Consider the following 14552-nt stretch of genomic DNA (forward strand, 5'->3'; position numbering starts at 1 on the left):
GAAATTGAAAAATTCTTAGAGATTAATGAAAACACACACAAAACATATCAGAATCTATGGGACACAATGAAAGCAATTCTAAGAGGAAAATTCATTGCCTGGAGTTCATTCCTTAAAAAAGGAAAAACCAACAAATAAATTATCTCACACTTCATCTCAAAATCCTAGAAAAAGAAGAGCAAAACAACAGCAAAAGAAGTAGAAGGCAAGAAATAATTAAAATCAGAGATGAAATCGAAACAAAAGAAACAATTGAAAAAATTGACAGAACTAAAAGTTGGTTCTTTGAAAAAATAAATAAGATCGACAGACCATTAGCCATGCTAACAAAGAGAAGAAGAGAGAGAACTCAAATTACTAGCATACGGGATGAAAAAGGCAATATCACAACAGACACTTCAGAAATACAGAAGATAATTAGAAATTATTTTGAATCTTTATACTCCAATAAAATAGAAGACAGTGAAGGCATCGATAAATTTCTTAAGTCATATGATCTACCCAGATTGATTCAGGAGGATATAGACAACCTAAACAGACCAATATCAATTGAGGAAATAGAAGAAGCCATCAAAAGACTACCAACTAAGAAAAGCCCAGGACCGGATGGGTATACAGCAGAGTTTTACAAAACCTTTAAAGAAGAACTAATACCAATACTTTTCAAGCTATTCCAGGAAATAGGAAAAGAGGGAGAACTTCCAAATTCATTCTATGAGGCCAACATCACCCTGATTCTTAAACCAGACAAAGACAATTCAAAGAAAGAAAACTACAGACCACTATCTCTAATGAACCTAGATGCAAAAATCCTCAATAAAATTCTGGCGAATCGGATACAAAAACACATCAAAAAAATTGTGCACCATGATCAAGTAGGATTCATCCCTCGGATGCAAGGCTGGTTCAATATACGGAAATCAATAAATGTTATTCACCACATCAACAGACTTAAAGATAAGAACCATATGAACATCTTGATAGATGCGGAAAAAGCATTCGACAAAGTATAGCATCCCTTTATGTTCAAAACTCTAGAAAAACTAGGGATAACAGGAACATACCTCAATATTGTAAAAGCTATCTATGCTAAGCCTCAGGCTAGCATCATTCTGAATGGAGAAAAAATGAAGGCATTCCCTCTAAAATCTGGAACAAGACAGGGATGCCCTCTCTCACCACTTCTGTTCAACATAGTTCTCGAAACACTGGCCAGAGCAATTAGACAGATGAAAGAAATTAAAATAGGAATTAAAATTTAAATTAAAATTATTTTTATTAAAATAAAAATAGGAAAAGAAGAACTTAAATTATCACTATTTGCAGTTGACATGATTCTATACCTAGCAGACCCAAAAGGGTCTACAAAGAAACTATTAGAGCTAATAAATGAATTCAGCAAAGTGGCAGGATATAAATCAACACGCATAAATCAAAGGCATTCCTGTATATCAGCCATAAATCCTCTGAAATGGAAATGAGGACAACCACTCCATTCACAATATCCTCAAAAAAAAATAAAATACTTGGGAATCAACCTAACAAAAGAGGTGAAAGACTTATACAATGAAAACTACAGAACCCTAAAGAGAGAAATAGAAGATCTTAGAAGATGGAAAAATATACCCTGTTCATGGATAGGAAGAACTAACATCATCAAAATGGCGATATTACCAAAAGTTCCCTATAGGTTTAATGCAATGCCAATCAAAATCCCAACGGCATTTCTTGTAGAAATAGAGAAAGCAATCATGAAATTCATATGGAAAAATAAAAGACCCAGAATAGCAAAAGCAACTCTAAGCAGGAAGTGTGAATCAGGCGGTATAGCGATACCAGACTTCAAACTATACTACAGAGCAATAGTAACAAAAACAGCATGGTACTGGTACCAAAACAGGCGGGTGGACCAATGGTACAGAATAGAGGACACAGAAACCAATCCACAATATTACAACTATCTTATATTTGATAAAGGGGCTAAAAGCATGCAATGGAGGAAGGATAGCATCTTCAACAAATGGTGCTGGGAAAACTGGAAATCCATATGCAACAAAATGAAACTGAATCCCTTTCTCTCGCCATGCACAAAAGTAAACTCAAAATGGATCAAGGAGCTTGATATTAAATCAGAGACACGGCGTCTGATAGAAGAAAAAGTTGGCTACAATCTACATACTGTGGGGTCGGGCTCCAAATTCCTTAATAGGACATCCATAGCACAAGAGTTAATAACAAGAATCAACAAATGGGACTTACTCAAACTAAAAAGTTTTTTCTCAGCAAAAGAAACAATAAGAGAGGTAAATAGGGAGCCTACATCCTGGGAACAAATCTTTACTCCTCACACTTCAGATAGAGCCCTAATATCCAGAGTATACAAAGAACTCAAAAAATTAAACAATAAGAAAACAAATAACCCAAGCAACAAATGGGCCAAGGACCTGAACAAACACTTCTCAGAGGAGGACATACAATCAATCAATAAGTACATGAAAAAATGCTCACCATCACTAGCAGTCAGAGAAATGCAAATCAAAACCACCCTAAGATACCATCTCACTCCAGTAAGATTGGCAGCCATTATGAAGTCAAACAACAACAAGTGCTGGTGAGGATGTGGGGAAAAGGGTACACTTGTACACTGCTGGTGGGACTGCAAATTGGTGCGGCCAATTTGGAAAGAAGTATGGAAATTTCTTCGAAAGCTGGGAATGGAACCACCATTTGACCCAGCTATTCCCCTTCTCGGTCTATTCCCTAAAGACCTAAAAAGAGCATGCTACAGGGACACTGCTACATCGATGTTCATAGCAGCGCAATTCACAATAGCAAGACTGTGGAACCAACCTAGATGCCATTCAATAGACGAATGGATAAAAAAAATGTGGCATTTATACACAATGGAGTATTACTCTGCATTAAAAAATGACAAAATCATAGAATTTGCAGAGAAATGGATAGCATTAGAGCAGATTATGCTAAGTGAAGCTAGCCAATCCCTAAAAAACAAATGCCAAATGTCTTCTTTGATATAAGGAGAGTAACTAAGAACAGAGTAGGGAGGAAGAGCATGAGAAGAAGATTAACATTAAACAGGGATGAGAGGTGGAAGGAAAAGGGAGAGAGAAGGGAAATTGCATGGAAATGGAAGGAGACCCTCAGGGTTATACAAAATTACATACAAGAGGAAATGAGGGGTAAGGGGAAAAAAAGGGGGGGAGAAATGAATGACAGTAGATGGGGTAGATAGAGAAGAGGGGAGGAGAGTGGAGGGGGGATAGCAGAGGATAGGAAAGGCAGCAGAACACAACAGACACTAGTATGGCAATATGTAAATCAGTGGATGTGTAACCGATGTGATTCTGCAATCTGTATACGGGGTAAAAATGGGAGTTCATAACCCACTTGAATCAAAGTGTGAAATATGATATATCAAGAACTATGTAATGTTTTGGACAACCAACAATAAAAATTTTAAAAAAATAAAACATTGTTATAAAAAAAAGAAATCTAAAGAAGAATAAATCTAAAAAAAAATCCCAAATAATAGCATCATAATGTAATGAAAATATATAATAACATCAAAGCAAACCACAATGTAATCAAACTTCTGGAAACAAGAAATAGAAAGTTTTAAAAACAAAGAGAGAGGCCAGGCCTAGTTGCACATGTCTATAATCCCAGAAATTTGGGAGGTTAAGGCAGAAGGATCCAAAGTTCAAGACTAGCCTTAGCAACTTTGAAAGACTGTGTCTCAAAATAAAAAATAAAAAAGGGACAAGGGATGTAGTTCAACAGTAAAGTGCCTTTGGACTCAATCTCCAGTACCAAAAACATTAAAAAAAAAAAAGCAGAAAGAGAAAAAGACATTTTATGCAGGAGAATAAAACTAAGGACAGAGTTCTAACAAAGAGCCAGATGATGAGCTGGAGGTGTAGCTCAGTGGTAGAACCCTTGCCTAGCATGCACAAAGCCCTAAGTTTGATCTCAAACATGACAATAGAACATTTTCTTTAAAGCACTAAAAGAAAAAACAAACCAAAACACACTTTTACACCCACAAAAATATCTTTAAAAATGAAAGCCAAATACTCTTTCCAGATACATAAATACTGAGAGAATTAATGTTATCAGACTGTTTCTACAGTCATTCCTTGATATCCTTGGGGATTGACTCCAGGATCCCAGTGTATTCTGAAATCCTCAGATGTTCAAGTGCCTTTTATAAAATTGCACAAGATAACCTGCACATATCATCCAGCATAGTTTAAATCAGCTCTAGGTTACTTATGAAACTAATACAATGTAAATGCTATGTAAATAATTGTTACACTATATTGTTTCAGGAATAATGACAGGGATAAAGACCTGTACATGTTCAACACTGACATGATTCTTTTCCAAAAAATTTTTTAATCACATGGTTTGCTTAACCTATGCATGTAGAACCCCCAGCTATGGAGAGTTGACTATATAAGAAATGTTAAGGTTAACTTCTTCATGCAGAAAGATAAAAATTATATCAGAGGGAAATGTAATTCTTCAAAGCAGTGAAGAATACAAGAAATGTAAATATGTGAGTAAAAATAATACATTTTTTCTTATTTTTTAGTCTTATTAAAATATACTTGATTATTTAAGGCAAAACAATTATGATATATTATAGGGTTTTGTGATATAATATGAAATACGTATATCTGATCTCTGTTTCTGGTTCTAATTTGTTCTAATATTTGCTCCTTGACCTGGTTCCTGATGGAGCTTCTAAATCTCTTTGAGTTTCCTGGATGATATTTTATGAGGTGACTCTCAAGTTCCTAAATACCCTCAGGATCAGGAATGTCGGCAAGTGCTCCTATTTGGTCTAAAACATCCTCCAAAGGTCACATGTTGAAGGCTTGGTTGCTAGCTTGTAGTAGTACTACTGGGAGATGGTGGAACCTTTAAGAGGTAAGGCCTACTAGGAGAATGTCTCAGGCCTAGGCACTGAGGGCATGCCCTTGGCAGCAATGCAGTTTCCTCCACCAAAACAAATTCTTTCTCCATGATATTCTACTTTACCACACCAAAGGCAACAGGGCCAAGCAACCATGGACTGAAGCCTCTGAAACCATGAGCCAAAATAAATCTTTCATCCTTTTAATCTGATTTTCACAGTATGGAGAACCGACCATGTGATTAGAGGGTTAGAACTTTCAGTTCCAATACCCCCACCCCAAACCTCCAAGAGGGGAGAGGGGCTGAAAGTTGAATTTTTTACCAATGACCAATGATTTAACCAATCATGTCTACATAATAAAGCCTCCACAAAAATCCCTGAAATATGGATTTCCAAGAGCTCCCAGACATGCTAAAGTTTCAGAAAGCTGGTGAACCCTGAAAGGGCATGAAAACTCCATGATTCTTCCCAGATACCTTGCCCCATGCATCTTCCATCTGGCTTTTAATATGTATTCTTTGTAATTTCATTTATAATGAATGGGTAAACATAAGTAAAGTGATTTCTGGGTTCAGTGAGCCACATTAGCAAATTAATCACATCCAAGGATGGGATCAGGGGAACCCCTATATTTATATCTTGTAAGTTACAACCTGGAACTTGTAACTGACATCTGAAGTTAGGGATAAGTTTTTTGAAATGAGCCCTTAATCTGTGGGATTTGATGTTATCTCCAGGAATACACTGCCAGAATTGAGTTAAATTATAGGACACCCAGGTGTCCATTAGAGAATTGCTTGGTAGTAAATACCCACACACATTTTGATGACTAGAGGTGAAGTTCTTAGTATTGTGTTGAGTATGCAAGAGAAGGGAAAAATGTATCTTTTTTCTTTTATGAGCTTATAAAACATTTAGAAGTAAAATGTATAACAATAGCTCTGTTAAAAGATTCTCACTGTGCTGTAAAGTCATATGGTTTATTTAAAAGTAGACAGCAATAAGCTTAAGATGTATATTTTATCTTTATTTATTTTTGGTACCAGGGATTAAACCAAGGGATCCTTAACCACTGAGCCACATTCCCAGCCTGTTTTATTTATTTATTCATTTATTTATTTTTATTTTGAGACAGGGTTTCACAAAATTGCTTCAAGTCTCACTAAGTTGCTGAGGCTGGCTTTGAACTTGCAATCCTCTTGCTTCAGCCTCCTGAGCCACTAATATTACGTGCATGCACCACCATTCCCAGCTGAAATATATATTTTAAACCCCAGAGCAATCACTGGGACTAAAACAAAGGTATATAAGCTAATAAATCGACAGAAGAGAAAATAGGACATATAAGAAAAAGAAAGAGCAAGCTCATATACTTAAACTTAACCATATCAATATTTACATTGGTGATGGCTAGACTGAGTTTAAAATAGAGGGAAAACAAAAAACAGTGGGAAAATATATTTTAAATAACAGACACAAATATATATAAGTAAAAAAGTACAAATATATATACCATGTAAACATTAACTAAAAGAAAGCTGGAGAGTCTATATTGCTATCAGATGAGGTAGACTTCAGACCAAGGAATATTACCAGGGATCAAAATGAATACTTCATTGTGATAAAGGAGTTAACACATCAAGAATAAGAAAGAGGGGGTTGGGGTTGTGGCTCAGCAGTAGAGCACTTACCTAGCATAGGCGAGGCCCTGGGTTCGATCCTCAGCACCTCATAAAAATAAGTAAGTAAAACAAAGGTATTGTGTCTAACTACAACCAAAAAATAAATATTTTTTTAAAAATCACTGGGCCAAAGAAAGGGCACATATTTTTAAAAAAAGAATATGCAAGAATATTAAATGTGTATGTGCCTAATAACAGAGCTTCTAAATACAATAAAATCAAAAGACTGGAAGTAAAATCAGATACAGTGATAGCTAGATTACAATACTTTTGTCATCATCAGGTAGAACAAATAAACAGAAAATCACTAAAATTATCACCACTGTCAACCAACTTGATCTGACATTGTAAAAACTACAACCAGCAATAGGGGGATACACTTTTTTTCAAGTATACAGGAACTACTCACCAAAACAAATTATATACTAGCCATAAAAAAAGTCTCAATAAATTTTAAAAACCTGAGATGTAATGTAAATTTGCTGGTGACAACAGAGTAAAAACTAGAAATCAAAAACAATAAAATTATTTTCAAATTAAGCAACATACATCTAAATAACCTTAAAAAAGAATTCACAAGAAAAATTGGAAAATACTTTTGACTAAATGAAAATGAAACACATTATATCAACACAGTTGGGGTACAGCTAAAGCAGTGCTTATAGACTGATCTGGGGAAAACCGATATCCTAAAAAGGTATCATATCACTTAACAAACATGTTATAGCTTTAAGTGCTTATATTAGAAAAATTACTCAATGATCTAAACATCTGCCTTGAGAAAAAAAAATAAATTGAATCAAAGAGTTGCAGAAAAAGGAAATAATAAGGATAAATGTAGAAAGAAAGAAAATAATAGAAGGGATAACAATGAGAAAAATCTGGGTCACTGGAAAGATTTTTAAAATTAGTGAACTACCTAGACCTTTTAAGAAAAAAGAGAAAATATAAATTTCTAATTATAGAAATGAAATATAGAATATCAACATAGATTAAAGCAATATTGAGAAAAATTAAGACTCATTTTATACCAATAGGTATAGTAACTTACATAAAATGGACAAAATCACTAAAAGATTTACATTACCAAAGCTGAATAGCCTTATGTCTTTTAAAACCTTGTCACAATGAAAACCTCAAGTCCAAATGGCTTTACTAAAACTTGGAATGGAAATAACAGGTATCCCACTCCTCAGCTTATACCCAAAGGACTTAAAATCAGCATGCTTCAGTGACACAGCCACATCAATGTTTATAGCAGCTCAATACACAATAGCCAAGCTATGGGACCAACCTAGGTGCCCTTCAACCGTTGAATGGGTAAAGAAAATGTGGTGTATATATACAATGGAATATTACTCAGCTGTAAAGAAGAATGAAATGATGGCATTTGCCAGTAAATGTATGAACTAGAGAATATCATGGTAAGTGAAATAAGCCAGTCCCCCAAAAAACAAATATTGAATGTTCTCTCTGACATGTGGATGCTAACCCATAACAAGGAAGGGATAGGTAGGGGAAGTATAGAAGTTCCTTGGATTAGACAAAGGGGAATGAAAGGAAGGGAGAGGAAGGGAAAAGTAAAGCCAGTAGAATGAATCTGATATAATATATAAGTAAATACATGAATACATGACCAGTGTAACTCCATATCATGTTCAACCACAAAAATGGGATCAAAAGTGTAATGGGTTGCATCCCGTGTATATATACTGTGTCCAAATACACCCCATTGTCATGTATATCTAAAAACAAGAAACACATTTTTTAAAAAAAAACATTTAATGGAGGAAATAATATCAACTCTATACAAACTCTCCCAGAACATGGAGCAGAAGAAACACTTCTAAACTCATTCTATAAAGCAAAACAAAACTATTGCTAACCACAAATCAATATCTATCATAAATAAAACAGTTTATCTCACAAATATAAGGTTAGTTTTACATTCAAATATCAATGTAATTCATCATATTAAGTACTACACACACACACACACAGAGAGAGAGAGAGAGAGAGAGAGAGAGAGAGAGAGAGAGAGATAATTATCTCAAAAGATAAAGAAAAAGCATTTTTTCCAGAAATGTAAGACTTAACTTCTGAAAATTGATGTAATTAACCATGTGTATAAACACACATAAAGTGATATTATATCTTTTTAAGACGTCAGTTCTCCCCAAATTAATCTACAGATTCAATATAGTTAAAATAAAAATTCTACTAATCCATTTTGTAGAAATTATTAGTATACTCTCAAGTTCCTATGAAAATACAAAATACTGTGTATAGATAGAAGAATTTAAATTTTTTAATTTCAAAATAAAATTTTTAAATCTCAAAAGAACAACTAGTATTCACATGTTTAAAAAATGAAAGTCTACTCTTACACCTTAAATAAAAATTAACTCAAAATGAATTGTAGACTTAAGTGTGTTAAAGGAAAACATATAAGAAAACTGTGATCTGAATAGGACACAAAAGACATGAACCATAAAAAAAACAAAAAAAAATTTTAAAAATCAGGAAACTGGTCTTCATCAAAGTAAAAACTTTCACTTTTCAAAAAACTGTTAAGAAGAGACTAGCATGCACAAGGTCTTGGGTTCAATCCCTGTACTGAAAAAGAAAATTGCTAAGAAAATAAAAAGGTAAGTCACAGAATGGGAGAAAATATTTTTCAAAGATGCATCTGATAAAGGACTTGTATCTATAATACATAAGAGTACTTACACCTACATGGGACCAAACCCAGGGTAGGTCTTAAATAATTTATTCCATATTCATTAAATTTATTCCATTATTTTAGTAACTGTGCTTAAATTAGTTTCAATTTCACACATAAATTCAAGATAGAAGAAACAGGTAAGTTAATTCTACATATTAAAAATCAAAAACCTTGGGCAGATGATCAAATGCATCTCAAGAATGATCCCTTGGACTGCGGTTGTGGCTCAGCAGTGGAGCACTTGCCTAGCATGTGTGAGGCACAGGGTTCGACCCTCAGCACCACATAAAAATAAATGAATAAAATAAAGGTATTGTGTCCATTTACAATTTAAAAAAAAAATTTAAAGAATAATCCCTCATTTGGATCATGCAACTCATATAACTCAAGGATTTGCCTCACCAATCTTTCCAGATCTTATAAACATTCCCAGCCCAGAGAGACTTAGTTGAACTCTGCCATCCACATTTCATTCTACCAAGGCCCCCTCTCCTCTTTTTCAGCATCCATTTCCCAGGGCATTGTCTTCTACCAAGCTCCCCAGGGACCATCTCAGGCCTAAACTCACCTGTCTGAGGCTTGTCTTCATTAGCCAGTGCTCCATTCCATTGACTTACCTCTAAGCTCCATTCACCTGCCACCAAAATGGTATGTTTTATATTCTACTCTTTTGATTTTCTCATCACAAATAACTATTTCTGATAAACAAATTTGATATTTTGGCACAGTATTTTGTTATACCACCTAGATGATAATTTTTATTATTTATTTATTTATTTTTAGTTGTATGTGGGCACAATACCTTTATTTTATTTATTTTTATGTAGTGCTGAGGATCAAACCCAGTGCCTCACACATGCAAAGCAAGTGCTCTACAATTGAGTCACACCCCCACCCCAGTAATTTGTGTTTTACTACCCAATGGAACATTTTTAACGGAGACATTTTGGCTCATTGGTGGAAATATTTGTGGGAAACCTCATTTTTTGTACTCCCTAAACTATTTCATGGAAGAAAATTATTCTCTATATAGACATACAGCCCAGTCATAGGTTAAAGAACTGGATCTCAATAAATAACCACAGCACTCAAGACTCTCAGTGTAGGAAAAGGTCTTGGAGTTGATCTAGTTTGTAAGTTCTCTTAGAGCAGAACCCATAACTCATTCATCTTCCATGGAAACTAGCACAATGGCTTGAGTGCAGTAAATACTCAAGAAATAGGTGTAGAATCCATGAATATTTGAACCTCTATCTGATGCATTAATCTCCTTCCAATCTTTCCCTACTGCATCTTTCCAACTCCCCACATTCATACATCCTGTTTCTGTTATTGCATGTAGAGTTAGTAGTAGTGGTTCTAAGAATGAAGACTGCTAATTCAATGCAAAAGGGTGACTATATGTATTTATCTCTTGCCAACCAAAAGCCCTGCCTTCCCTAACAAACATTTAATAGAAAATGCGACAAGTGTGCAATATATAACAATGGTTTATATTCATCTTTTTTAGTATCACAGCGCATTTACCAACAGATAGGTCCAAATTTTACTTAACAGACTAATCTGGCTTAAAACAAACTGTGTCTCCCTAAAGCATTTCTATTCTGAAAGAACTCACAGCCATTAAAGTTAAATATTTTCAAAACAAAAATCAAGAACAATAGAAAGAGCAGCAAAGCATTCTACTTTACATATGTACTAAATTGGTGTTAATATAATAAAATGCAAAATCACTATGTAATACAATAAACATGGAAAGGTACCCAAGATATGAAGAAAAATGAAAATGATGAACAAATGATGAATACATATATATATATATATATATATATATATATATATAGTTTCCCTTTTCCTTTCATGTGCCCTTTGTGTTCAAGCTTGAAACCATGACCTTATTATCTACATACTATAATAAAAATAAAACTGTTTGCCAGTGTGCCTAGATGGAGGCTTGAAAAATAACTAAATAAAATTCTATTTCTCTGTGACTCATAAAAGACCCATTACACAGGACCCAGTTCTCATTTCTCTAAGTTAGAAACTGAACTAAATTCAGCTAACCAAGAGAAAAATATCTAAATAACTCTCAAAAGTAGCATACACAGATATTACATCTTTGTTGAAATCTCAAATCTTACATTATCTAAAGATTTAAATCACCTTTAAAACAGAATTTATTAAAATTCTAAACTCATATTATGTTTATCTTTTCTGTAAGTGGATATATTATTCCTAGTAACATGTTTGTATCTGATATTACTCATATAAATAAAAGCATACAGCCATTTTAGGGATTAATAGAAAAACAGACATCTTCATGGAACATTTCCCTCATTAGATATTATCATGTTAGCATATTTTTCCTATTTCTGATTTTACTACAAAATAAAATGAGCTGATTTTTACCCCTAAGTTTTTCTAGAATGTATATTGCCAATAACACAAATACTTTAATTGCACATTAGAAGAATCTCATTTTCCTCTAAAAATTGTCATAGAAATTAGTCCCAGAGACCTCATCACACAAACAAAAATCAAGATAAGACTGTCAAACTGACATACAAGTTACCACCTATACCAAATATTACTTTAAATATTATTTTAAAATTAAAAGCTTTTTGAAATTCCCAGGTGAGATCACATGGGTCATTAGAACCTTATTTTGGCCTTTTCATAAATTAATGTGAAAATGAATTAGACAAAAATAAATTAAAAAATAAAAAGTACACTAATCAGCGCTGAGGCTGGGGTCAGTGGCAGAGTGCTTGCCTAGTATGTGCGAGGCACTGGGTTCAATCCTTAGCACCTTTATTTTATACAAATAAAATAAAGGCATTCTGTCCATCTACAACTACAAAAAAAAATTAATTTTAAAAAAAGTACACTAATTAACTGACTTAACTAACCAAACTATATACAAAAAACAATCCATTTTTTAAATTATATTTGGGGCTGGTTAAAGTATAAATGGGCACTTTTCTAGAAGTGTGCAGTACAACATGTATCATTGTTGTTGACCAGTAATTCCACTCTTAAGAATTATCCTATGAAATAATCAGAAATACAAACAAAATGTTTTAATATGTAAAGATGTATGCTCCAAAAATTTTATTATGACAGAAACTGGGAAAATACAAACATCAAAAAAACTTAATTTTTTTAAATAAAATATATGTAGTCTGTGGTACATATACACAATGGATTATTATTCAGCATTAAAAGAGAATAAAATTATGGCATTTGCAGGTAAATGGATGGAGTTGTAGAATATCATGCTAAGTGAAGTAAGTCAATCCCAAAAAACAAAAAGTCAAATGTTCTCTCTGATAAGTGGATGTTGACCCATAATGGGGGGGGGGCACGTGGGGAAAATGGAAGAACTTTGATTGGGTAAAGGAAGGGGAGGGGGCATGGAAGTAGGAAAGATGGTGGAATGAAAGAACATCATTACCCTAGGTACATGTATGTCTGCACATGTGATATAACTCTACATCATGTACAACCAAAGAAATGAAAAGTTGCGCTCCATTTGTGTACAATGAATAGAAACACATTCTACTATCATGTATAACTAATTAGAACAAATTAAAAATTTTTCATTATTTAAAAAAAAACAAATATATGAAGTCATTTAAATCAATAAAAATAGAATATAATGACCTAATAAAATTCTCAGCATGTATCATGTAAAATACACAGCAGCTGGGAAGTAGAAGTAGAATGTTTGCCTAGCTTGCACAAGACTCTGGGTTCAATCCCCAGTACTGCAAAATAAAATATTTTTTAAAAACCACAAAAATATTTAGTGATTATACTTGCCTACAGGTGATATTTATATATTTTCCATATTTTAAGGAGTTAATAGTGCTGTTCAAGAATCTTCCATATCAAACCATTACAATCAAAGTTTTTTGTTAGAGGTCTTTCATTGATGATAGTCATATAATTCAACCCACACATAGTGAAGAAGGGACTGCTTATCATGAATAGATGACTGCCATCAGCTAACTCCTCCTGAAGGACCATAGACAGTGTACAGTTCTCCTGCTAATATCCATCAAATTGGTAAAGCATTTATATCAACAATTTGTATTTCCATCTAAGGATGAATTTAGTTAACAAAAGCTGAATATCTAATTGGGGACAGTTAGTACTTGAAAAAGTAATTTGAATCAATACTTATTTTAGTATGTGACAGGCATGATTCTAAACCCTTTTCATCTAATCCTTGCAACACTGTAAGGTAGGCATTATTATCCCCATTTTTCAGAGAAAGGAACTGAATGGCAGAGAGTTTTAAGTAACTTATCTAAGTTCACAAAGCTAGTAATTAGTAAAGCTGGAATTTGAGCACAGTATTTCCATATTCAAAACCCCAAATTATATCAATAAAGAAAATTAATAACTCTAACAAGATTGTTCAGGTTACATAAAATAAAATAAAGGATTTGCAAATATTCATCTATAAAACATTAAATAAGTAATTTCTTAAAAGCAATTACTAATCCTTTGATGATTATTAGTTTTTAACAGGTTCCTCATGATGAAGTCAAGAGAAAGGCAGATAAACATTTTAACTATTACTTAACAAGATAATGCCTATATTAACCATGCTTAGAAATAATAGGTGTTCAGTAAATGACTGTGTTATTGAACCAAATTAATCTGATGTTGACTGATGAAAATAAAAATAGAAACAAATGTCTCCCTATCATTTCTCCAAAAGTTATGTAACATACTCCCATTTAAGATATAAAAAAATAAATTTACTAAATGATAATAAAATATATAATAAACATTTTAAACAACTGTTTATCATTTAAGTAGAAAATGTGTGGTTTGGGGAGTGATAATTACATATATACAGAGCAAACAAAAATTACAGGGCAATAAATTTAGTCCCTAAGCAAATAAAAGACTATATTGATTAGAAATCTAAATAATCAAGAAACTTTCCACTTTAACTTAAAATCCAACAATTAAAAAGAATTGTGTATTGTGCCTGGAACTAAACCCAGAGCTTTAAGAATATTAGGTAAGTGCTCCACCATTGAACTACACCTCAAACCCCAACAATTAAAGATTTTTATTGAATATTACTTCCTTCTAAATGAAGCATTCCAATTATCAAGAATACAAGTAACAATAAATGTTGGTGAGGATGTTGGGGGGAAAAGGTACACTCCTACATTGCTGGTGG

This window comes from Marmota monax, unplaced genomic scaffold (genome assembly GCF_021218885.2).
Source record: "Marmota monax isolate L192 unplaced genomic scaffold, Marmota_monax_Labrador192_F-V1.1 WCK01_AAM20220418_F8-fsc00018, whole genome shotgun sequence".
Lineage (NCBI taxonomy): Eukaryota > Metazoa > Chordata > Mammalia > Rodentia > Sciuridae > Marmota > Marmota monax.